The following is a 25482-nucleotide window of genomic DNA, read 5'->3' as shown; positions in this document are numbered from 1 at the left end:
GACTGCCAGCATCTATGGAAATAATACTTTCAGAACTTGTACTAGTGGCATTACCCCCTTCCCGAAGAACATCTTCCCGATGTAACAACATAATTACCAGATGAAAAGAAAAGACATACGATAAACAGTACACAAGGGGGTGTTCACAATCACTGTAAGTCTACTCAAGGAAGTTTGACGAATAGTCAGTGTTGGTAAAATGGTTTCATCCTCAAAACATAGACAATGTGTGGCGGTTGTGAACAGCGGGATTTACGAGCCATGTCCTCGTCAAGTACCTCGTAGTTTACTTTGCTGAGACGGCGGAGAAGTTCAGGGACCAAAATAGCGGTGTAACAACTTTTTCGACCTGCACCGTTGTCGAATGGGAGTCCACAACCATACTCGTTCTCCGGATTGGTAAGAGACATCGCGACGACGAGCGTTGTACCACAGCGAGTCGATGCATTGTTGCTTGTGGATTCGTTCAACTGCAAGCTTACGAGCTGCGTCTGCCAGTTTGATAAACTCGTTCGTCTTGACACTAATCTGGCGTCTGTCTGGTAGAAGCATGGAACCCAGCATTGAAGTAACCTGTCTGCTGTGAAGCAAGCTGAATGGTGTGAATCCAGTTGTTTCTTGAACAGCGCTGTTGTAAGCGAACCTGACGTAAGGGAGGATGTCATCCCAGTTTTCGTAGTCCACGATCAGTTATGATAACTGCTGGTGCTCCAAGTCGGAGGATGGTGTTCTTCATAAAAAAGTGGGAAGTCTCAATGGCGGTGCCACGTTGTAATGCCTTCGTTTCGTAGTAGCGCGTCATGTAATCAGTAGCGACTACAATCGAGTGGTTGCCGTCACGAGACATGGGAAAAGGTCGGAGTAGATCCATGCCAATTTGTTGGAACGGTTGTGTCAGAGGAGTGACGGGCTTCAAAACGCCGGCTGGGCGCTGATGTGGTGCTTTATGGCGCTGGCACTCGTGACACGTCTTCATGTAATGCTTCACGTCTCGATTGAGCTTAGGCCAGTAATAGTGTTGGCGAATCCGGGCCAAGGTACGTGTGAATCCTAAGTGGCCTGAGGAAGGCTCATCGTGACAGGCGGACAAGACATCGGCTCGTAACGCTGGCGAAACGACGAGCAGGTACTCAGTCGCGTAAAGGTCGAAGTTTTTTTTTATAAAGGATACTTCTGAGAACGCAGAACGATGACGGCGAGCGGGCGAATGCTGGTTGTGGATGCGGCGTACGGCCTTCGAGATATTCATTGAATATTTGAAGCTCTGAATTGTTCTTCTGCTGTTCAGCCAAGTCGGATACACTAACGGCGCAGAGAAAACGGCCGTCGAGATGGTGATCACCTGAGGCTGTCTTAAGAGGAGCTCGGGAAAGGCAGTCCGCGTCAGTATGCTTCCGGCCAGACTTGTACACGATTGTCAAATCAAACTCCTGAAGGCGTAAGCTCCGCCTGGCCAGACGTCCGGAAGGGTCTTCAAGGTTCGCCAACCAGCAGAGCGCATGATGATTGGTAACAACTCTGAACGGGCGTCCATACAGGTAAGGTCTGAGTTTAGCTATTGCCCAGACAACAGCTAGGCACTCCTTTTCAGTGGTTGTGTAATTCGTTTCTGCAGTATATAAAATCCGGCTCGCATAAGCAATAGGGCGCTCGACGCCGCCTTGCCACTGGACGAGGACTGCACCAAGGTCGATGTTACTGGCGTCTGTCTGTTGTTCAGTGTCGGCATATTCGTCATAGCGTCCAAGTAAGGGCTCAGACTGGAGTTGCTTCTGGAGCTCAGGGAAAGCGCGTGTTTGTTCAGGGCCCCACACGAAGGGAACATCTTATTTTGTCAGACGAGTGAGGAGTTCGGCAATGTTTGGGAAATTTCGCACAAATCGTCTGTAGTATGCACAGAGGCCTGAAACTCGACGCACATCACGTTTGTTGGCAGGTGGTGGAAAATCTGCGACAGCCAATGTTTTGTCTGGGTACGGCCGGATACCATCAGGGCTAACAAGGTGGCCGAGGAACTTTAATTCGTTGTAACCAAAATGACATTTTTCTGGTTTCAGTGATAGGCCTGCCGTGGGAATTGCAGCAAACACAGATCTAAGTCGCTGCAAGTGCTGCTAAAACGTTTGGGAGAAGACAACGACGTCGTCTAAGTAAACAAGGCATGCTTCCCACTTGAGACCGGAGAGTACTGCATCCATTATCCTCTGGAATGTCGCAGGGGAAAAACACAGACCGAAGCGCTGCACCTTGAATAAGTACAGACTATCTGGCATTATCAATGCTGTTTTCTCTCGATCGCGTTCATCACCTTCGATCTGCCAGTCGCCACTGCATAAATTCATAGAGGAGAAGTATCGGGCACGTCGGAGGCAGTCCAGTGAGTCGTCGATGCGCGGAAGCGGATAAACGTCTTTCTTTGTGACTTTGTTGAGTTTGTGGTAATCGACGCAAAATCGGAGAGTGCCGCCCTTCTTTCTTACTAGTACGACGGGGGAAGACCATGGACTGTTCGAGGGTTCGAATATGCCATCGTTGAGCATCTGCCTCACTTGAGAACGTATTGCCTCTTCTTCCTTTTGTGATACTCGGTAGGCGTGCTGACGTATGGGTCGTTCAGCATGGTCAGTGACTATGTGGTTCTTTACGGTTGGCGTTTGTTTTATCTTAGATGTAGACGCGAAACAGTCACTAAACATGCGGAGGATACAGCGGATTTGCTCTTTTTGCGCACATCACAGCTTCGGATTGACATCGACTGTATCGGCTACCCCGGTGTCACTTTTAACGGCTGCAGAAATCGGGGCTATTGTCGTACACGCTTCATCGTCAATAGCATCGAAATGAGCGATAGTTGTTCGCTTGGCCAAATGTTGGCGTGCTCCACTAAAATCGGTGACCAACAACTCAGTCATCCCGCGTTTAAAGTGAATTATGCCGCGGGCAACGCGGATTTGCTGAGACTAGAGCACCGAAAAGTTGGCTTCAGCGATACCACTACCGTCATGGTCTATGTCACCCAGTACAGTAACTAACATACTGGTGCGTGGCGGAAGTGTGACGGTGTCGTCGACAATGCAAAGCGCAGTCTTCTGCGGATCGGTATCTCTAAGCTTCGGGCCGTAGTCGTCAGCAAACGTTACGAGGCAGTCTCGAAGATTTAAAACAGCGCCGTGCTCACGAAGGAAATCCATGCCAAGGATAACTTTCCGGGGACATTCGGGAAGCACAACGAAAGAAGCAACGAACGTCTTCTCACATATTTGTAGCCTTGCGGTGCATCTCCCGATTGGTGTCAAGAGATGACCACCTGCTGTCCGAAGGTTCGGTCCATGCCCCTAAGGAGTCGTGACTTTCCTGAGTTCAGCCACAAGTTTAGCGCTGATAACTGAGTAGTCGGCGCCGGTGTCGACCAGAGCAGTCACTGGATGGTTGTCGACAAGGACGGCACTGTCAGCAGAAACGGGTTCGTCCGCGATGTGAGGTGTCGGCCGAAAGGAATCGTCGAAGGTCGGCGGATAGGTCGCAGGAGGCTGTTTTGACGATAGCTTGACAGCGGTCCCACCCCCAGAGGCCACTGATTCTAGTTTCCTGGCATGGACTTGGGGACCTAGCGGATCGTCCCGCAACAACATCGGCGAAAGTAGAGTATTGATTCGCGGACGTAGAGCGTCGAGGAGACGGAGAGCGTGAAGATTCGGAAACGGTAGACTTGCTAAGTATTCTGCGATGGCGCGGGGTCGTTCCCCGTCCCTAGGCCGACGAGCGTCTGGCCGAAATCCAGATAGGCCCATCTGCCTGTACGAGCACTCCCGGTACAAATGACCTGGCTCACCACAGTGGTAGCGTAGTGGCCGATTGTCGGAAGCGCGCCACACGCTAGATTTCCGCAAATTACGTCGCGCATTCTCATAATATGGCGGGCCTGAGAAGTACTGCGGCATCTGCAGACAAGTCGGTCGTTGGTTTTCATAGTGTGGCAGGCCCGAAAAGTGCTGCGGCGTCTGCAGTCTAGTCAGTCGGGGGAAATAGGTGGCTCCCGGTGAAGAAGTGCGTATAGCTTCCGCGTGCGTTAGCAGAGGAGCTTCGGTTGGAGGTGGCACTAATGATCGTACCAGCTACCGCACCTCTTCACGGACGACGTCTGTCAGAGCAGCCACTTGAAGCTGTGAAGGCACTGCGTGAAGCTTTTGTAGTTCGTTGAGTACAATGCTACGGACTAGCTCAGCAAGTACCCTCACGGTCGTGACATCGGGTGTTACCAAGGGTGTTGACAGGCATGCCAATTTGTCGGACCGCTCATACTGCGAAGACCGCTGTCTTAGCATTCGCTCCATTGTCATCACTTCACGGAGGAATTCTGCCACGGTAGCTGGTGGGTTTCGTACAAGTCCGGCAAACAGCTGCTCGTTGACACCCCGCATCAGTATGCGTACCTTTTTGTCTTCCGTCATTGCAGAATCTGCTCGACGGAACAGAGAAGACATCTCCTCATCGAACATGGCCACGCTTTCATTGGGTCTTTGATTGCGAGAATGAGGAGACGTTCGGCTTGTTCTTTCCAGTCGGCGCTACCATACGTGTTCCGCAGCTGAGTGCAAAACACCAGCTAGGTTGTCATGGCGGCCTCGTGGTTCTCGAACCAAATACGTGCCGAATCCTCCAGGTAGAAATAGACATACCGCAGCTTTCAGTGCTCGTCCCACTCGTTGGCGATGGTGACTCGATCGTATTGGTCCAGCCAGTCTTCAACGTCTTCGTAGGGCTCCCCATGGAAGGGCTTTGGCGTTCGTGAGGCTGGTAGTCATAGAGCTGGCGGAGTCACGTTCTGTTCAGTCTGGCTTGCAGTTGTCGCATATGCCATGGCTCTGGAGCGTTCCGGAAGAAGGCTGAATTGGGGTGGTAGGCTTAGTTGCCGCCGACTGCGTCGAAGTTTGGTTGTTTCTGCCAAGGCGTTGATGTGGAGGCCGAGATCTTCCGCGTGGTAACAGTGCATAGACAATTACCCAGACCCTCCACCAGTTGTCACGTTACAACGTAACTGTAACCTGTAGATAATGGCACACAAGTACGTCAAACTGATTCGAACAACGGCAATACGACTTTATCATGTTTCTCTGCACGCGCATCTTCGTTCTCTTCTGAACAGCTGCACATACAAGCCTGCCAGCATCTACAGAAATGATACTTTCAGAGCTTGTACTAGTGGCAATATGCAGACTTACTTGCACTCATACCTTGGCATCTTACTTCAACCGTTACTCTTAGCAGTTATGTAATAGTTTCTGCATCTAAATAATCGGTTGAATCCAGCGCTGATATTTATCAGTGTCATTTATAATACGCGCCTAATCAGTCATGACCACATTTTGCTTTATTCATCAATTTTCTGCATGAACACTAACCTAGTGCTCAAAGAATTAGCATATTAAATAAATGTTTGCACACAGGAGCTTGCTTCTGGTTTACAAAAAGCACACACAAAATTTTTCCCACACACAAAAAATTGGCACTGCTGTGCCCCGTATATCAAAACTCGTCATGTGTTCTTTTTTTAAATCTTTTAACTCCCTCGCTTGAAGAATGCTTCGGCAGTTTCCATTTCGAGAAGTCGTTCTTGCTATCCGTTAAACCCTCAGCGCAGATAGGGTTACGGTTGTCTAAGTTCCGTACAGGATGATCAATGTGCGCCGTGTAATATATCTACGGGAGTGGTGTCGATTTACTATGGCTAAAGAAAAATGAATATTTATATAATATCGACAAATGACTGCATTTCGACAAATGTCTATTAAAAATTGGCTCTATATCTCTAAATCTTCATGTTACAATGCAAATGTCGTTGAAAGGCGATAGTTTTGCGTCTGGAGAGAGTGAACAATACTTTTATTTGATGTTGTGCTTAAGAAAATTGGTGAATGGCATTCTGGAGGCGCTGCGTCGGAGTGCCTCGAGCGTGCAGCAAAGGTGAACGAGCGCATCGAATCACGTCAAACTTGACAATTGAGCGCTACCTGGCAGTTATCTTGGAAAATGAAGCGTGCGGCGTGCGCGACCGTCTTTGGAGGCGAGAAGGTTTAGAACGCAAGGCCACGGGTAGGTGCCGCCACTGTGTCGCCTTAGAAAAGCATTGAAAACACTTGCATTTTAGTACAAGCCTTGCATCATCAGTGCAACGTGATAAACGCTATGGTCCTTAGAAATTGTTATGTATACCTTGTATAGTATAAAAGCACACATACAGAATATCTACGTGTTGTTATGGTGCCTCAGATATGCGCAATAATAGCTTTTTTAATTGGCAATCGCACAAGTATAAACGCTAATCCTTGAGCAATATTGGTGGGCGATGTGGACGGGGACCGCCGTTTAGGGTATCGTTTGGTGTCACTTGGGGTACTGTTAAGGTCGGACAAACAGACAAATGTACAGAGAGAGAGGCAGGCAGACAGACCAATATTTTTGCGTCGAGGCTTCTCAATAAAGACTATCATATTGAACAGATTTGTATTCAGCGCCTATTCGCAATGTAGGCATATTCACTGCACAGCAGCAACATTTCTTCAGCTATATACCACTCAAAAAGTCCCACCGTTACTTTAGAATTGACATATCGCTTCTCTACACAAGAAAATTCTTTGTTGAAGTGGTATAACACTTTACCGCGTACTTTCGCAGGTTCAAAGAGACTTGGACTTATCCATTCGATCCTACCTACTCAAATCAAGAATACCGAAGTCTAACCAACTTTCTTGGCACAAGGCAGCCGCGATGTATCATGCCTGCATATCTTACACGTCGTCGTATGAGCCGGAGGTAAGCTCAATTTTCGGTTCTCATTGTCATACGAAATTTAAAATTTCTGTTTCTAAGTAGCATATTCATATGATTTATAGAATTTGTGGACACTTTCGATAAAAATAGCTGTTGCTATAGCTAAGTGAAATTGCCGGAGGGTGATCAAAAAAAAGGCAGCTGCGCATGCTGGATCCTATTGCAAAACGAGGCGTAAGTCGTCACTAGCGTCCACTGTCATCCCTGATTATGTGCCCGATATGACACTGGTATTGAGACGCTCAATAGGCGTCTTCTAGGGAGGGTTACGTGGAGGACGTTTGGAGGCTGCAGAGCTTTAGGAGAATAAGGCCTTACGTACTATTCATGAGTAATCAACAGAGAAAGCGATACAGAAAGCAAAAAAAAGGCGTTATGAAGAAACAAAAAATTGGCAGCATATCCACGGAGTGAATGATGAAGAGTGGGGCGAAGCATTCGTCCGTCCAATAGTTCTTGCTTCCGTCCATCCATGCGTCCGTCTGTGTGACCATCTATGCGTCCATCCGCCCGTCTGTGTGTGCATCTGTTCGTGCGCCCGCTCTGCGTCAATTCATGCGTCCTTTCATGCATCTGTCTGTGCGTGTCCGTTCGTCCATCTATTAAATACTTCAAGTACCACCATCTCTCATTGTTTCATCATATATCCTCGTATAGAAGCACCGCCATCCAGCGGATATTCCAAGGACTACACGAGAGGTGGTACACACACACTTTCTTACGGCTTGCACTTTGGGTCTACTTCTCATTTCTAACCACCCCGAATTCATGGTATATACTAGTTCACTGTATTCATGGCACTGCGGCCCAACGCTCGCTAAACCTTTCTAAAACCAAGGAGGTTGCGCCCAGCGAGTATAACGTAGCAACCATTTCCTGTCGGATAGTGCTCAATGTACATGTGAATGTCTGCTAATGGGAAATGAGAGACAGAAGAGTTCGGCTCTTACTTTCTTACGGCTTGAATTTCGTATCTACATCCCACCTTTAACCACCTCGAGTTCATGGTATATACTAGTTCATTGTATTCATGGCACTGCGGCTGCTAATTTAAATCACAGCGTGCGCGTTAACTAAAAGCCGAATGCTCCTGTCTCTCATTCCCCATTAACAGCCATTGGCAAGTACATTAAGCACTATTTTTTATTATTCAACAACGCACAGAAGAAATCTCTCTCCAGCACCACCTTGGAAGTCAGAATGTTATACTTGTTACACACTACAACGGCTACAAAGGACGAACATGTGCCGCTATCAGGAGCTTCCCCCTAAAAGTCCTCCGCTGCCAGGCCATAAATGTATGACATACGCACAGTAACGAACCAGCCGTAGGTTTCACATTTATATAATGCGTACGGAGTGACCGAAATCAATTCCATCGAAATGTCCCATCGCATTTGTGAACAGTAGCGATGGGACAACCCCACTTCATGTTCTCAGGTTAGAGTAATCAATAAAGTTGGACTAAAAGGAAGCATCGCCAGGATGCGCAAAACACTTCAAAAAACAAAAGCAGGCTTACTATGCATAGAAGATATGTTTAGAGAAATGCTACTTGTATGCGCAGCGAGATTCGTGCGACACGCTTGTGCAGCACGCCAAAGGCGTGGTAAAGAAAATGTTTGGCTGGAATCTAAAAGCGGCATGTCTATGAAAACTACGTCTGTAGTTCAGCATCATGTTATTTGACATCAACTGAATTTCGAGAAAAAATAAATTGTCAGCTCAATACACGTTCTTTTTACACTCCCGTTCCTATATAATGGCCTCTTCTCGACTAAATTATGAATGTCTGAAAAAAGCGTAGATACAAGCTGAAAATCATATGCTGAACTCCGGCACCTTTCACTACGAAGCCCTCTGAGAAGGCAAAATACGGAGATACGAGTTAATTTTACGGTTCTCGATTCTGATGTTTGCTTAACAGACAACTAATCTTGCTTCAGTACTTAACCACCCGTATATATAATCACATGCGTCTAAATCTCAGAGTGACTTTGGTCGCTAGTAGATTACGGACTACATATTCTAAAAAAACATAAGTTACTTCAACACAGACGCAAAATACTTGGAGCAATTTTCTATACCATCTTTAGTGAATTTATACTGAAACTCCACACCAACCATAGATGTATTTAATTGGTGCTGTGATTGACGCGAGCCTCGTACCTGTAGGAATAATTTCCCGCAACACTATGTTTATTGATGCGTTTTACCTGCTTCTTTTTTAGACGAAGTACCTCGTGCGGTGGATGGTTTCACTAAATCTGGATCTTCTTAACGAGACAAGGCTGACGAATGTCGATCCGGTCGAAATGATGGTGCGCGGGTCCCTCGACTTCGGAGTGGAGGCTATTCTCTCCGTTGTTTTGGAAGAAAATCAATTTAAGGACGGCAAGAGAGTGGTGACGGTGAGAAAACAATTCCTGCCTTCGGATCGGCATCAATCGCGATAAAAAATTCAATGGTATGCTCTGGCAGGCAAGATTGTATTACCACCTGCGATGACCGAACGTTGTCATTCCTACGACATGATTTTACGAGTGTGCACAGACACCAAGGGAACGTCACCTCTTACATACAAGGAGCAATACACTCTGAAAACGATACGCAGAACTATAGTTTTCAAGAAGACTAAATTGATCACAGTCTAAAAGCTATTGTGTTTGCTTGCGCACACGCACACATACACATGCATATATATATATATATATATATATATATATATATATATATATATATATATATATATATATATATATATATATATAGTGGGAGTAATAGTTCAATGGGCCAGTTAGTCTTCGTGAAGGTATGGGATATGGCACAATGGGAGCGTTGTCCGCAAGGATAAATATATTTATTTCCCAACAGTTTCGGGAGGGGTCCTCCCTTCATCAGGGGATGAGTTATACTGACATGGATTTCCAAACTTCGTTGCTGCCGCGTCCCTCTCGCCTTGAAACATGTTTGCAAAAGTGAGAGGGAACTGAAAAAAAAAGAAAAGAAAAAAGTAAAAAAGAGGAAGAAACACTGTCAACACTGAGAACGAAACCAAATGTCCGTGTACGTCCACATACGTTTCTTCTCACGTGCTGTTCAGTTCTCGACGTATGTCGGGCCACTCAAGATTGTCGCCGTGGTGCCGGGAGGGTCCGTGACGGCCTGCGTAAAGAAAGGGTTACCCCGTAATGGGTCGGTCGGTGTGCGGCGTGCGTAAAGGAAGGGCTTCCCGTTAATGGGTCGGTTAGCTCTTTTTGCCTTTAATCTTCGTCCGTTTCCTGGATTGAGAGTGTCCTACCCACTCTTCGGGCAGTGATGATATCAGCGTCTGGGTTACGGGTCTGAAGGTCCTTCATCATCTGCTCCAGAGTTTCCTCCCAGTAGGCTTGCGAGATGACGCCATGTAGAAAACTGATTGAAGATGGAGTTCGGGGGCGAAGAAGAAGAGGTGGCCCGGAGCACGCTCTGCAAATTTTTTTATTCTTGTTCTGTCAACAATAAACAAAACACGCATCGTTCCTGCGGTCTTTCTGGTCCTTCTGAAACATGGTGCCATTACCAGGATATCTGAGGACAGACGCAAAGACTTCAACCCCAATCGCAACAATAGGTTGAAGAACGAAGCAGTGGCGTCTGGCTCAAGGACAAACTGTCGACGGAAGGACCATGACCGATGACTGTTGGCAACGCACATAAACAGGCAAGAGCTCTTTCAACACGTTTTAAGTATGAACAAAGAGGTCCTATCAAAGAAGCGAAAGACGCTTCGAGCAAATGAGACAACGCTTACGAGTGAAATTGATAAAAAGGTAGAAGAATATGCCGATCGAGCGCAACTTATGACGCTTCTAAACCAGATGAAAAGTTTGTCAAAGACGTTAAGACAAGTTAACGAACAGATTGAACCGTTCATTGAGAAGACGACGAGGAGGCAGAATTTGAAAAAGTTTTGCATTATGAGATGAAGATCGTCGCTGCAATGACAAATATATAGGAGTGGTTACGCGAATTAGAAGAAGCAACGCCACTGACTACCACATAACAGGCGAGCTCAGGGCAGGGTACTAACCTAATCTGGAGACGCAAGAGCTTGTTAAGTTGCCACGTATCGAGATTATCAAGTTCGATAGAATAAAAACAGCAGTGCGAAAGTTTAGGCATCATTTCGAGACATCGGTGCATAACAGAGTGAACATGCCGAAGAATCAAAAGTTTAATTGCCTTCTGGCGTCTCTGAGCGGAGAGGCTGCATCCTCATAGAAGGTTTGCAGTTTTCTGATCAGAATTACGAGCATGCAGTCGCTTTTTTGAAAGAAACATTCGGATGACAAGATCATTTAAGAGAGACATACATAAAAGAGCTAGGAAACGTGGAAACAGTTAAGAGTCCTAAAGATGTAGATGGGTTGAAGGAACTCTTCTAAAAGTTGCAAGTGAACACATGAGAATTGCAGTCGTTAGGAGTGAAAATGGATAGTTATGCCACAGTGATAGCTCCTGTTGCAAAATCTGCGCTACCGGTGGATATTAGGATTGAGGTGAAGATGGGGATAGAGAAAGGTGACAACAGACCAGTTACTACAAAATTGAACTCAGCGTCAAGAGACACCACGAGCAGTTTGAAAGAAATTATGGAGTTTTAAAGGATATATGTATGCAGCGGAGAAGAAACTCGAGAGGAAATATATGATGTGACCCAGTCACCGCACAGTATGAGGCGGACTGGAATATTGTTAAGGGAGGGTACACAGAGAAACGAGGGGACAGCTAAGATATATTTCGCCAAGCCTAAGTCGAGATGGCAAGCCAGAGCGTGCCCCTGATCCCAGAATCATGTCTTTTTCGCTGTCTGTCTTGATTCTTCAGCGTGATGTAGTCTCGTAACATGACCCCCGGGAGCAGAAGCACCGTCTCGGTGCTTTCTATGTTGTTGTGGAGTGGTAGAGCTTAAGTCGGGAGACATGAACAATGTCTGTAGACATTAGAGATGACGACTTCAGTGGGGCTATCTCGTAGGTAACGGCGGTCACCTGGCGCAAGACGCGGTAGGGTCCTGAGTACCGGGAAAGCAGCTTCTAAGAGAGACCAACATAACGAGTCGGTGCCCACAACACAAGGGAACCCGGGACAAAGGAGGCGTCACGATTATGTGTGTCGTAACGTTGCTTCTGTTGCTCTTGCGATGCTAACAGGCGCTTCTGAGCGACTTCTCGTGCTTTGTGAGCTCTGGTGATAGTGTCACGGGCGTATTCAGTCGGCAAATCGACAGCTGTCGGAAAGGTGGTGTCGAAAGGTAGAGTTGGGTCGCGGCCAAATAAGGGGTAGATTGGTGAAAACCTAGCGGTATAGTGGTGTGAGGAATCGTGTGCAAATGTGACAAATGGCAATGCAACGTCCTAGTCTAGGTGGTCAGAGGAGACGTACATGGAAAGCATGTCAGTGAAAGTCCGGTTGAACCGTTCGGTAAGCCCATTAGTTTGTGGATTGTAGGCCGTCGTAAATTTATGTTTGGTTTCGCAAGAGCGAAGCACATCGTCAATAACTCGGGAGAGGTAATAGCTTCCACGATCTGTGAGGAGTTGGCATAGAGCACCATGATGGAGTATGACATCGTACAGAAGAAAATATGCAACATCTGTGGCACAGCTGGTTGGCAAAGCCCGCGTGATGGCGTACCTGGTTGTATGATCCGTAGCGAGAGCTATATATTTGTTTCCGGAGGTAGACTTATGGATCGGGCCTAGGAAATAAAGACCAACTCGAAAGAAGGGGTCAATAGGAATATCATAAAGGGTTTTTTTCGACGTTGGCACTGATCGCATGCGGCGACGTATCGGTGCACGGAGCGATAAAGCCTGGGCCAGTAAAATCGACGCTGCACGCGGTCGTAAGTCCGAGAGAGACTAAGGTGACCGGTGGTGGGGGCGTCATGGAGCTGGGCGATAACACTTGCACGTAGATGGGAAGGCACCACAAGGAGCAGTTCGCGCCCATTTGTGTTGACATTGTAGTGGTACAAGGTTTAAGTACAAACAGTCGAGTAGACGGATGCGGCGTTGGAGAGTTCAGCTTCTCAATAATGTCACACAAACGGGATCTCGGCGCTGTTCATCACGGATGTTGCTCAAAGCAGAGAGACAGAGCACACATGGCGGCGCTTTGTCTAAAGTCTCAGGAGGGTCCACTTGATGGCAGGACAAGCAGTCAGCGTCATGGTGTAAACGGCCAGATTTGTAAGACACTGAGTAGTGCTAGCTGAACAGTCAATGAGGGCCGAATGGGTGGACAAACAGTCTAGATCGAAGATAACATCATTGGTGCAGTTGGTGAGAACAGTGAAGAGGATGGAGGTTTGATGTCCGGCTATAGTAATGCGTGCTGTGCAGACACCAACAATGGCAGTTGCACTGCCATCAGCAACACGAACACATCGTGGAGGGGCTGGAGCCAAGACTTTCTTTAGGCGGTCACGAATGCGCGAGCTCATAACAGAAATTTGCGTGCCAGTGTTGACTAAAGCTTTAACAGGTAAACCATCCACTTTTACCTCAATCAAGTTCTGATTGGTCGGGAGGGTCAACAGAGAAATTGTAGAGCAAGTCGTAGCAGCAGCGTCACCTCTAGGAGCTGCACCAGTTAGTTTCCCGGATGAAACCATCGGGCGAAGGACGGGAACGGGGAACGGTGTGGCGGAGGAGACCGCGAGAATCTAGGTCGTGGTGAAGGCGAGCGGCTGTACTGGGCATTGGTCATGGCAGTCATGTCATAATGAGCCTAGTCATCACGACGGGTTGGTTCTTGGCCAGAAGGGCGGGCTGATGTGTCGAAGTTTGCGAAGTTAGGGTTTTTGCGCGAGGGCGAGATCCACGAGCTTCGGCAATGACGCGAAATGGGTCCCACTCGTTCGCAACGGAAGGAAATGGGCCTGTAGTCAGGCGTCCTCCATGCGTTTGGATCTCGGTTACGTGGAGTAGGACGCCGGTAGTGCTGACGTGCGTTCAAGGTAAGCGGTTGGACATCGGGTCGGTGCGCAGCACAAATCGTCTGAAGGCCCGCGTTTGCCAATTCTTGGCGCACAACGCTCTGTATGAGGGATATGGTGGGCTGAGGATCGTTTGGCGTCAGGACCCTCAAGGGTGCTGGTGACATCACTTCGATTTCGCGTCGAACGACCCTCGTAATGTCAGCAGAGGTTGGCTTGGGCTGGGTCTGAAAATGGAGGTCCTCACAAGTTGATGTTGCTGCGGTGTTAGGAAGACGGGTGAAGTGGTGGACAATGCGACGGCTTTTAGCCTCTTGGAAGTGTCGGCACTCCTTAATGACGTCTTGAACTGTCGAACAGCCTTTAAATACAAGAAGGCTAAAGGCATCACCAGCGATGCCCTTGAGTACGTGTGCAACCTTGACGGCTTCGGTCATGGTGCTATCAGCTTTACGGCAGAGATCAAGACATCTTGAATATAGGCCAGGTAAGACTCCGTGGATGTCTGGACACGGTTACCAAGCTCTCTTTTAGCGGCCTGCCTGCACCCGGCAGATTGGCCGAGCAACTCGCGCAACTTCGTCTTACAGACGTCCCAGCTGGTGAGCTCTTCCGCGTTGTTGTTGAACCACGCCTTGGCCGTACCTTTCAAGTAAAAGATAAGGTTTGCCAGCATCATGGTTGGGTCTAATTTGTGATTTTCATTCACGAGCTCGTAGAGCTTAAGCCACTCAACGACGTCTTCGCCGTCAGTGCCCGAAAAGTGGCCAGGATCGCCGGGTGAAGTGGTAACAATGACTACATGTGAGGTGGGCGCCGTTGATGCGCGAGGCGTGGCTGTTGGCGCAGCATCCCTGTCGGTAGACATGTTAGAAGCAGCAACTTGGCGTCCACTGCGAAGCTCCGTCGTGCTTTGCTGCCCCGCACCTTCTTCCAAAATGTTACGGGAGGCTACAAAAAGAAACGAGGTTACAGCTAAGATATATTTCGCCAAGGCTAAGCCGAGATGGCAAGCCAGAGCGTGCCCCACATCCCAGAATCACGTCGTCGTTCTCACTGTCTGCCTTGATTCTTCAGCGTGATGTAGTCTCGTAACAATATCTACGCTTCAAAGCACCTCGATTAAAAAATGCATCTTCTGTAAGATGACTGGACACTACACGGGAGATTGCAGAAAAAGCATTACTATGCAACAGAAGAAAGAAGCCTTGCAACGGGAGTGAAAATGCTTCAGATGCACCAAACCTCACCACACGGCGAAGATATGCCGCGCTAACGTACCCTGCAAAACATGCAAAAGAAGACACGTGACATCCATGTATCGACAACGTACGCCTGCAGGAAAGTCAGCACAGCAGCAAAGCGGTGATGATGTTGAGCAAGTGCGTGAAAGTGCGCAACATGACTGGTTAGACACCAGCAAGTCCTGCAACATGCACGCACACCAGTCTGGTGAACACAAGTGCATACTACTGCAGACAGCCTTTGCGTGGACGGAGGGAGAAGACAGCGGATGCTACGCACAGATTCTGCTGGGCAATGGAAGCCAGAGGACATTCATCCTCAAAAGACTGTCAAGAAAACTAGCGTGCAAGGTAAAAACATCCGAAAGGATTACCGTAGAATCATTTGGAGGAGGAGAGATAGAACAAGACATGAAAGTCGTCGAGGTTAGCGTGAGGAAGGACCCCACATCGGAGCGAGTAAACGATTGAGGCGCTGGAGATAGAAGTTATATTCTGTGACGTGCTACCATCACCACCGTGTAAAATACACGAAAGAGCAAGATCGATGGGAAATAGTTTGGCTGATGACAGTGAGAAGACGGATAAACAAAGAAAAAATATGAAAACTTCGATATTAATTGGAGCTGATTGTTACTGAACCGTACTCACTGGTCACCTTCGCGACATTCATCCAAAAGTAATGGCAATAGAAACGATGTTAGGATGGACGGTCCAAGTTCCTGTAGGAGTTCATTGTGTGCCAATGAAATCATCGACGGTTAGGGTACTCAAGGTCAGTGCCATGTCGGACACGACTGTGGACAAACTGCAGTGATTCTGGGACTTGGAAAACATGGGCATCAAGGAGAAACCAGCAACAAAGGCGAGCGATGAACATGTGCTAGAGTACGTCCGACAAACAATGGAGTTCAAGGCAGGAAGATACCAAGTGCGGCTACCATGGAAGGAAACCGTAACATTGGGCGACAACAACACCATTGCAGAGAAGAGGCTTATACAGGTGACAAAAAATTATTCAAGAATAAAGATGAGCTCCTAGCCTATGACAAAGCTATCCGAGAGTACTTCGAGCAAGAAATAGCAGAAAACGTCGAATAAGGTGCTGTATCAGATATACAGAACAAATTTGTATACTACATGCCACATCAAGCAGTAATTAAGAAGGACCGAACAACGACAAAAATACTGTTTGTCTTTGACGCATGGTCAAGCCAGAATCTAGGCGATTGCTTGAACGGCAGCTTGAAAATTGGGCCAAACCTCAACCCCGACATCACAAGCTTGCTGATGAACTTTCGACATCACAAGATCGCTATGCCAGCTGACATGGAAAAAGCATTTTTGCAGATCAAGATACATGAAAATGACCGAGACGAACTGCGATTTATGTGATGGGAAAGAATACCGAGCGTAGATATGCCAACGCCGAAGATAAAAACGTGGAGGATGACGAGGGTTACTTTCGGAACTAGCAGCCACAATTCATCGACGTTTGGATAAATTAGAAGAGAAATATCCTGCAGTTGTGGCGCAACTCCGGAAAGGAATCTACGTCGATGACGTTTTGCTAGAAGCCGACGAATACTTGACATCGACAATGATATACAAAGAAGCAAGATGCAATTTTTAGTAATGCAGGAATGAATTTAAGAAAATAAATTTCAAATGACGCCGAAATAATAAAACTATTTGATGAAGAAGGAGATGATTTGGATCAAGGGATAAGAAAACAGGGACAAATCAAAATTTTGGGACAGAAATGAAATTTCGTAGACGACGTGTTGAGCTTTCTCGACACTACATGGCGAAATGACAAAGACATGAGAGAACTCTCAAAAAGACAGATTTTGCAGGTTACGGCAAAGCTATATGACGCTTTAGGTTTTCTGACACCATTTTCAGTTAGAGCAAATATATTGCTGCAAAAATTTGGATGGATAAACTGAAGTGGGACGACCCGTTACCAAGCCAGCATAGATCAGCTTGGAAAGACTGGTCGGACGAGCTTCAGCATTCACATGACTTCACCGTCAATTGATGCTATGACAACAGGCAAGCTGAAGTGAAAGTATCGACTCTACACGTGTTCTCCGATGCAAGCCCAATGCCTTAATGAGCAGCAGCATACATTGTAACAGCATACTCCGATGGAAGCAATGAAGCCAATTTAATCATTGCAAAAGGTAGAGTCGCTCCAATCAAAAAGATTACACTAGCAAGATTGGAGTTGTTGGCGGCCACAGTATCAGTTAAATTGGCCAGTCATATAACTGAGAATTTGATCACAAAACTAAGGAGTGTGAAATTCTGGAGTGACTCTCAAGTTGTATGTTGCTCGATAAAGTCTAACAAGACAAAAGATCTGTTTGTTCGCAACCGCGCAGCAGAAAATAAGAGCAGGTCCAACGAGAGTCAATGGGGATATGGTAAAAGTGATGACAATCTTGCGGATTCGATGACAAGGGGTTTGAAGTTGGAACGTTTGCTGAACAGTGAATTATGATGGAAAGGCACCCCGCGGATCAAGAATGAAGAACAAAGGTCTGGTTATGACATCACGCAAGAATCGGACAGTGATGACAACAAAGACAAAAAAAGACCGTGGCAAGCTTAACTACCACCACGAGTCAAGAAAAGATAATTGATGTGAACAGGTTTGGATCTTACAAGAAAGCGTTATGAGTTTCCGCGTGGGTGACGCGTTATATAAGAAACCGACAAAAAGAAAGGAAAACAGGTTTGCTCACAGGAGAAGAATCGGAAAAGGCAGAGTTTGTGCTGATAAAGCAGGAGCAGAAAACGTTACAAAATGCAGTGACACGAATATATGACAACATGAATCTGTACGGCACGAACATTTTTGAAGATGATCAAGGTGTCCTGAAAGTAAAAGGGAGGCTTCAGTGGAGTGATTTGAGCTCTGATGAGAAGCATCTTATTATTTACCTAGAGAAAGTCACTTTTCAGAACTTCTAGTTCTGACCGCGCATCAAGTGACAATGCACGGTGGCGTAGCGGCAACATTGACACAACTAAGAACGAAGTTTTGGATAGTGCGTGCCCGACAGATGGTAAAATATGTGATAAAGAAGTACATCGTATGTAGGAGATTTACTTCTAGACCAATGTCACAAGAAATTTCACCACTACCAGTGGACAGGATAACACAGACGAGGCCAGTCGACGCAGTTGGTATAGGCTTTGCTGGACCGCTGAATGCTCGAGAGGAGAAAGGCGACAAAATTACAAAATTTTACATTGTGATACTTACGTGTGCAGCAACAACAGCCGTACAACTAGAGTTGGTCAAGAGGATGTCATCAGAAGCGTTTATACAAGCATTTTGAAGATTCGTAGCTAAAAGAGAATTGTGTAAAACTATTTACAGTGATAATGCAAGAGCGTTCAAGAAATCTGAGAAAGAGATGAACAAGATATTAAAGATGGAAGATGAAAGGGTGCAACAGTCTGCCAGTAACCTGAAAATAAAATGGAAGTTTATTGTAGAGTTAACTCCATGGCGGGGAGGATTTTATGAAAGACTCATCACAAGCTTTAAGACGTCCATGGCAAAAACTATAGGGGCTCGACTTTTGGAAGAAGAAGAACTAAGGACTGTGGTTGTTGAAGCAGAAGGAGTAATTAACAACCGGCCTCTTACTTATGTATACAACGATCCAAGCGAGCCTTAACCCATCACACCGGCGGAAGTTATAGGAGGCAGGCAAGCAATGAACAAGCAGGAAGAAAACAGACTCGGAGAATACAGTTTGCTGAATTACTGGAGTGCAAAAAAACAGGAAATATTAACATGGTGGACCAGATGGAAAAAAGAGTACCTGAGGTAGATTAAGTGTGCCAGCAGAAAAATAGAGGGTCACACAAATATACAAGAAAGAGATGTACTTCTGCTTGGAGAAGCGCGAAAAAGAACACAGTGGAAACTCTGCAAGGTGGAAAAGATTTTCCTAGGCAAGGGTAGACTTGTAAGAACATGCTTGCTTCGCACACCTGAAGGCAAATAAGTCAAGAGGCCCATTCAACTGTCGTATTCGCTCGATGGTTGCTTCGGTTGAATCTGCCCGGCGGGAAGATGTAGAAAACAGAATGAAGATGGAGCTCGGGAGCGACGAAGAAGAGGTAGCCAGGGGCATGCTCTGTATATTTTTATTCTTGTTCTGTCAAAAATAAACAAAAGAGGTATCGGTCCTGCGGTATTTCTGGTCCTTCTGAAACACGCCACGCACTGCAGTGGGTGACGGTGCTATGTAGGTGGCGACAGGGTAGCTGGTCTTTTGGAGAGTCAATTCTTTGAGTTGGACGAGGTGTACTACGGTTGTGTTGTGAGAAGTCGCGAAAGTGAAGGTGTTATTCGTAGAGTATATACGGAGGTGAAGCTCTTAAAGATTCCTGCCAGCAGCTGTGATCTACAGAGCTTGTATGAGTGGCTGTGCCATGACTCCGTTCAAGGCGAGTCCTCTTGGTCGGAAAACGACTCTTATGGTGCCGGAAGGGAGCAAAGAAAGTTGTTTACGTCGCAGCGCGACTACCTGTTCAACGCGCAATTGTTCTTGCTGAGTGCGGTAGCTCGGCTTGAAAGACGCAGGGGCAGCGTCGGCTGGAGCACCGTCAGGAGACGCGTTAAGCTTAGCGGAAACCGAGAATGAATGAGAATGTAGAACTTGCGTTTGTGAGCTTGGCTGATCACTATTGTCATTTCGCTGAGTTCATGCACTGCTGGGTCACTGCCTTCGCCTTCCATTTGCAGATCCATAGCTGTCGCCTCTGGATGCTGCCGGTGAGAGGGCTCCCGAGGCGATACCCGGCGTGGTGACGTGGTTTCAGAAAAGCAGAATTTCCAACTTCGCTGTGATCCAGGTGTTTGTACTAAGAATGTCACCAACGGTGGCGAAACGCTCACATTTACTCTCGGGTGCCTGGACAATGCTTTCTACACTGTAAGAAATTGCAGGTCACCAACCAACTTAGTCACTTTAACTTCATTCAACCAGGCATTCGTAACAGTTTTGAGCGCAAAAAAGACTCATCTTTTGCATTATTTGATGTAAAAATTAGGGGTACCTTAAGCTACGTCTTCAAGAGTTGAATGCGATATCAATATCTTGTCCCTAGTGCGTACATAGTTCAAATGCGTTGTGTCAGTATAGCTTTCGAGTGGAGCTGCCATCTGTCGTAGCATGCTTTTAAAATGGGCAATCGTGCGCGAGAACTCTTTTAGAACTTTCTATGCACCCACTATGCCTAGTAGCATGTGTGTATGCTTTCTTTTTTGCGGGTGCTCATGAAGTCATCATAATCGCGTGTTCTGGCGCCCCATTGGAGTACGCACATCAAGCACGAATTATTACTGTCATAATACACAATGAATTGTGAAGCATGTATACAGGACGCGCTTTTTGTAAATAACGCAAGTTACTCTCCCTGCACTTCCAAGCAGAGCAACTTAGTTTCAATAGATTTCTCAGAAGACTCGCGGCTGTGTGGTCGAACATGCGCTTGTCATGCTTTAGACCCGGGTTCGGTCCTTATCTGGACCCAGAGTTTTTATTGGTATTTTTTTATTCACATTTTTTTTTACTTTAAGTCAAGCATAAGACAATTTTTTTCTAATGACCAACGACTCAGACACCACAATTTCCGCGAAATGAGCTATTTAACTCCACCACTATAATATTCGAGTGAAAGGCAGATTTTTCAGGTATTTCAGTGAATAGAGTGAAGTCGATTGTCCACGGCAGCCCCCAGTTCATCACACTCACTCACGCAACCACAGCCCTGCCCACCACGGTGGTCAAGTGGCTAAGGTACTCGGCTACGGACCTACCGGCCACGGGATCGAGTCTCGGATGCGGCAGCCGCATTTTCAATAGAGGCTAAAATGCTTGAGGCTCAAGTGCTTAGATTGAGGCGCAAGGCAAAGAGCTCAGAATATTGAAATTTCTGCCGACCTTTACTAAGGCGTCTCTCATAACTATGTGGTGGGTTTAGCAAGTTAAACCCCACCTCTTAATGATATTACCTACAACCTCCTTCACACTCTCACCATGAAGCAGACACCTTCCCTCTTTGTTTCCCACTGCATGGAGTATCAATGAAGTTGAAATTTACACCTCGACCCCAGCGCTGTCACTCTCTCTGAATAAGAAATTGAGTTAAATACGAAACAGTTGAAAATAAACGCATTCTTGAGAGAGCCCTGTAAAAGTCTTCAAATACTGAGAATATATTACTCTAGAATTAGAATTTCCTCACAACGCCCTCAGTTTTATTACTTCTGACTTACAGTATAAAATGTACAAATGTGGAATGCGGAGAACGCGACTTCTTGTATTAAGTATTATCCCAGAGCGTACATTTTCAAGTCATGTAGAAAGTGACGAAATGTTTTTTTTTTGTGCTCTGGTGTGTTTCTGGTACTGTCAACCTTGCATAGCTGCAGGACACTTCCCAGTAAATTACAAAGTCTCTTACGGGCGCTCTAATTTTTTTTCTTTTCAATAATAGGTGGACCACAGCAATAAACTAAAGCAGTGGCGATCTCATAACCGAGACGTAGAGGAATACTACCCATTCGTGACGATGTATGGTGCGAAGCCGCCTTTCGACAAGCAACTCGCCCTGAAGATTCAGCGATACGAGAACCGACGTAAGACGAGTTCATTATTATTTATTTATTATCATTCAGCTTTCGCATTATACCGGGAATTATGTGTGGGTTCCTTCGAGGAAGCTATTATAAAATATAATTCTATATGGTGGCAGCAAATGACATATCTAATCAAGAAGAACCTTGCGCTACCCACCATTCTACGGCATCATACTTCAGCCGCCTACGTTATACGATAAATCAAATAGGAATACAAAAACATTTCGCGCTACGAAGAGTATATAATAAATATTTCTAATCAATGAAAAAAGAGCTGATTTTTACTCAACCGTGTAGTGCACGCATTGGGTATACTCTGGGCTACAAATGTCCAATGAATATAAACAGAACGAAAATGTCCAGACAGTATCTCTCCGTGCGATAGGTCGTAGACACTGTAATGAAATTATTCTTTATCGGGGCTAAGGTTCGTCAGAGCTTGTTTTGCATGTCATGCGAGGAGAAAGGGACTTTGAGATGACGCGGTAACAACCCACACCACGTTTATGACAGAGTACGAAAGAAAAACATAGGCAGAAAAGGTCTATAGAATGCAACAGAGAGAACTAAGCTTGATTAAAAAAAAATTCCGCCATATCCACGAAGTGAATGATGATGAGTGGGCGAAGCTCCGGAGGTAAACCTGGTAAACCATGAATCCTCTGTACATTTTGCCCACTCGATTTTATTACATCGCTCCCCCTAGCGTACGTCGCCGCACTAAATCGAACGATTGCCTTCAACCAATGACACGCGCCATATGTGACATCATTCCTATTTTATAAGATCTCGCGTCTTTCATCAACTACAAGTACCGCTTTCTAGTTTATAACATCTTGCATCTTTTCATCATCAGCTACAAGTACCACCAACTAGTAAACACTACAAGAACTAAACGAGAGGTGGCTACATACAGGAGACGGTACCGCCATCTAGTGAACACTGTAAGAACTAAACTAGAGGTGGCTACATACAGGTGACGGTACCGCCATCTAGTGAACACTGCAAGAACTAAACTAGAGGTGGCTTCATACAGGCTACAGAGGACGCACAGCCCACGCCCTAAGGAGCTTCGCCCCTAAAAATGACCAATTAGAGTTCAAGTTACAGCGTTCGAAAACCCGAGGGCCAGATCGGCGGTACGACAGGCGCCGATGAGGTGCAGGGCAGGAGGTGGTGGAAAGGCGCTATGGAATACGCTCACTTGCCGATGTGCGGCCCTCTGGTGACGCCGGCGCTTGATGGCGTGGGTGTGAATACAGAGCAGTCAACCCGCATCGGAGACGCGATGCTCCATGCGGGCAATGGCCAGCTCGCCCAGCGAACTGCTTGTGTTGAGACGCGATGCTCGGCGCAACCGTGACCATTAGCCAGGCCACGTCCGTCGCTGTGCCAAACGGCTGACCACGGAGACGCCTCGGCGAGATGCCCTCGGCAAGGAAGAGAACAGCAGGTCAGGCCGCGCACCGAAATGAAGTTCTCGTGCCGGCAACACCATTCCATCTGGTGGTTGGACGGTAGTTGCGTGGACAGCCGTGTTCCCAGGCCGGAACCTGGATCGCCTGCGTCCGACGCTTCGGCCCGCTGTCTTCAGTCTGCCACTGCTTCGGCTCGCCCCCAATAACGAAGCTTACTGCCGCGTAATGGTCACACGTGGTTAAATCGTGGCACGTCACCTCTATGGGCCCCCACAGGTCATACGCTGATTGGCTGACCTCACGCTCACAGTTGGCTCGAAATCACACGCGCCTTGCCCCGCACTTCTGTCGTTGTCGTCGTTTTCTTCACTCATCACAGACACTCAACTCTTGCGTTCCGACACCACGGCCTATTTAGTGGTATTTTATTTTTCAATGTGTTCGCCTCATACTAGAATGTCTTGATCTTTCTGGCCCTGCATATCCTGCACTCCGCAATTGTTTAGGATTTGGATATATGTGTATAAATGCGGCGATATGCAACGCATTCATACTTTATGGCATGTCAACTAAATTAATGTTTTTAATGTGTTGCCCTACTAATCCTATTTCCAATGTTTTGAATAAATAAAGTGGCCTTCGTGAAATTTAGAAAGGAGCAATTGTTTCTACAGCCCGTTTCAATGGGTGCGTCCACCACGATTGAAAAGTTACTCAAGGGAGTTAACTGCATGCTACCTGCAGCGTTTCTTTTGATGTCGTTGAGGTGGTTCGACAATATTCAGAACAGTACTTATAGAAATAAACAAAACTAATTTAACTATGGGAAATGAGTGGTGGAAATGGGCGAATGCAAGTCAGTTCTTCGAAAAGTAAAGTGCCATTGTGAAATTCCTCAATTAGTGGCAGAGCCTTTCTCCCGCATGACCTCTTATCCTCCTACTCTGATGAGAGGGAACCAGTGTCGTCATTTACGGCCTTTTCGAAGCAATTGATACAGTAGCATTTAACTTGTGGTTTGTAGAAAAGAGAGCAGGTTATGCAGGTGTGGCACTTATATATTTATTTTTATGCCACCAAGAATTTTCCCAATTGTAGAAAATTACGGGCAGGATATCAACTTGAACTTCTTTATCATATAACAACTTCATCATATGATAAGGAAAAGTTGCACATTATTTGCGAACAGTTTTTTTTTAGAATAAAAGCTGCCATGTGTCCGAGGGGTTCACGGGCACACGTTTGCCTAAGCCGCTGAACTAGATTTAAAAAAAAATGCAAGATATCCACGGGGTGAATGATGGAAACTGGGGTGAAGCATCCATCCGTCCATTCGTTCTGCTTCCATCCATCCATGCGTCCGTCTGTGTGACAGTCCGTGCGTTCATCCGCCCGTTTGTGCGCGCAACTGTTCGTGCGTCCGCCCGTCCATCCGTGCGTCCATCCCTGCGTTCATACACGCATCCGCATTGCGTCCATCCATGCATCGATCCGTCCGTGCAGCCATCCGTGCGTCCATCCATGCATCTGTCTGTTTGTCCGTTCGTCCATCTAGTCAACACTCCAAGTACCACCATCTCGCATCTGTTTATCATATATTCCGCATATAGAAGCACCGCTTTCCAGCGGACATTCCAACGACTAAACGAGAGGTGGCACACGCACACTTTCTTACGGCTTGCGCGTCGTGTCTACTTCTCATATTTAACCACCTCGAGTTCATGGTATATACTTGTTCACTGTATTCATGGCACTGCGGCTCAAAGCTCGCTAAACCTTTCTAAAACCAAGCAGGTTACGCCCAGTGAGTATAACGTAGCAACAATTTTTTGTCAGATAGTGTTCAATGTACATGCGAATGGCTGCTAATGGGAAATGAGAGACAGCAAAATTCGGCTTTTAGTTAATGCGCACGCTGCGAATTTTTATATTTCATCAACGCACAGGAGAAATCTCCCACCGCCACCACCTTGCAAGTCAAAGCGTAAGACATGTTACGCACTATGACGAGGGACGAATAGGTACTGCTTTAAGGAGCTTCGCCCCCAAAATGAGCACGTAATAGGTAACTGATTCGAAGATGCTTCCGTCAAGTTATTTGTGCTACAGACATGACTCATGCTATGGATAAAATAGCGGATCACTCGAAGCTCAGTTCTGTGGAGTGCGGTGTATCCGGTGTAGCTTCTATTTGCGTTGGCTGCTGTGCTAAAGCGGTTTCGGAAGTTCTCGCTCACTACAGTACCGTCGATTGGCTTCAACATTTCTTCGTCGTTTCATTTGCCTAACCAAGATTTTTAGTTTTTCTTCTTGCCTATGTCGTATTAAAGTTAA

This window comes from Rhipicephalus microplus, chromosome 3, assembly GCF_043290135.1.
Source record: "Rhipicephalus microplus isolate Deutch F79 chromosome 3, USDA_Rmic, whole genome shotgun sequence".
In the NCBI taxonomy this organism is placed as follows: Eukaryota; Metazoa; Arthropoda; class Arachnida; order Ixodida; family Ixodidae; genus Rhipicephalus; species Rhipicephalus microplus.
Note: the sequence above shows the minus strand (reverse complement) of the source record.